This window comes from Lipotes vexillifer, unplaced genomic scaffold, assembly GCF_000442215.2.
Source record: "Lipotes vexillifer unplaced genomic scaffold, Lipotes_vexillifer_v1.1 scaffold1012, whole genome shotgun sequence".
NCBI lineage: Eukaryota > Metazoa > Chordata > Mammalia > Artiodactyla > Lipotidae > Lipotes > Lipotes vexillifer.
In genome coordinates this window covers 1025926-1028027 of record NW_006775534.1, presented here as the reverse complement: position 1 = coordinate 1028027, position 2102 = coordinate 1025926, and positions in this window count along the sequence as shown.

Here is a 2102-nt window from a genome sequence, read left to right as displayed (position 1 = left end):
AAATTCGTCTGCAGGAGAAGACATACCTTGCCCCAGAAACCCAAGCAAACAGCAGCCGTGACCAGAAGGATGAGGGCAACACTCTCCGAGTCCCTGAGGCGGGAGACAGCGCGCTTAGGAAGGCTGACACTGTTGCAAGGGAGGCAAAGGAAAACTCTGGTGCCATGCGGGAAATTCTGAACGTCAGCCCAGTGAGAGGATGCATTAGCAGGAGCAGAAGCTCTGCACCGTAATTAGGACGCTCAGTGCTCTCTAAGGACTGTCTGCAATTATAGACAAAGTGACCACAGGCTCCTTTACTCATTAACAAGTGACCTTGGGCATGGCATTAACACCCTGAATCTATTACATCAACGCATCTGTAAAATGGGTTAATAAGCAGAGCAGTTGGAGAAATTGAGGAAATTCAAGAATAAAGGTGAGAGCTCCTGTAGGATGCCTGGCTGCACAGGTGGTCAGTACAAGTGCCCCAGGAACAGAGAAGTTTAGAGGGAACAGAGGACAGACTGCAAACCATCCTTGAGTTAGCCCGGGAAACCCAACAGGAGACAGGGTAAAGAATTTCACCAAAGGCGTGTGTGTCTGTCTGTCCCCTTAGATCACTCCCAGCTGCCCTGGCACCAAGCAACCCCCGCCATGGGGGCTCAACGGAGCACTCAGGGCCCTGAGGTCTCCTAGAGAAGATGGAGAGCCTTCTGGTCTGGGTGCACAAAAGCCGGCTGTGAAATGAATTTGAGAATAATTTAAAATGAAGTCTGGGGGACTCCCCTGGCAGTCCCATGCGTGAGACTTAGCCTTCCACTTCAGGGGGTGCGGGTTTGATCCCTGGTTGGGGAGCTAAGATCCCACACGCCTCGTGGCCAAAAAACCAAAACATAATACAGAAGCAATATTGTAACAAATTCAACAAAGACCTTAAAAATGGCCCACATCAAAAAAGAAAAAAGAAGTCTGACCAGAGTTAAATTGCATGGGAAGGACTGTAATCTTCAGGGTTCATAGAAGAGAGACAACTGGAGAAAATGAGATGAGACCTGTGCTCTGGACATGAGAGCAAGTATGATTTCTTTTTCTCAAATTCACCAAAACAAATAAACGGCCCCCATAGTCATTCTGTTTACCAAGTACTTTCAGAGCCACTTTCACAAATTCCGTGGACCTTCTTTCTAACAGAGGACGTGGGACTCAGCTAAAGACAGAAGCTGGGGCCGGGGGTGTGGGTGCTGAGCTCAGGTGACGTAGACCAGCTCTCACTAGAGCATCTCTGTGGTGTGGACGCATCGGTGGTGGAGACAAGGGTGGTCCTCCCATCATGGTACAGGGCACAGGGTGCTGATGTGCGCCCTCCCTTCAGGCTCTCTGGGGCCCGGGGCCACGGCTCCGTCACCTCCTCCCCCTCTCTCTTCTTCCTCATCCATGCTGGTCTCTCGGCCTCCCTCCTACCCCACCCTCCTCTGGCGGGGCCACAGCCCCTCCCACGCTGGTTTCTGGGGTTTCTCTCCCACTCTCCTTTTGCGGTCATAGTGGCTCCAACATGTAAACAAGCGTTCTCTCTTTGGCATAACTGTCATTACTGCCTTTATTGTTGTTGGCTTTCCTCGCATGCCTAGACCCCCTCTTCCAGCCGGTCATTTTCTCTTTCAGCCTCTGAGGATGCCTTTACCTCATCAGCTCTGACCAGGCCCAAGGTCATCGCGGTCCAAGACAGACCTGCCGCCGGCCCGGGACCGAGGGCGTGGGGAGCAGAGCTGCCCAGTCCTCGTGGGTTTCTGCAGTGGACAGACTGCAGGCTGCAGCATCTCCCTGGAGGATTCAAAGGAAAACATCCTCGGTCCCGAAGAGCCACTCCATTTCTGCCAGGGATGTAGGTGAGCCTAGTTTTATGAAATTGGTGTGTCACTGTGCATGCTGGCTCCTTCACCATATACTGCCCCACTGGCTACTTTAGAGAAATCTGCAGTTATACACCCAGAAAAGTGAAGAACCCTTTGCTGAGTGAGTAATGGCCCCTTCAACTTTTTTTTTTTTTTTTTTTTTGCAGTACACGGGCCTCTCACTGTTGTGGCCTCTCCCGTTGCGGAGCACAGGCTCTGGACGCGCAG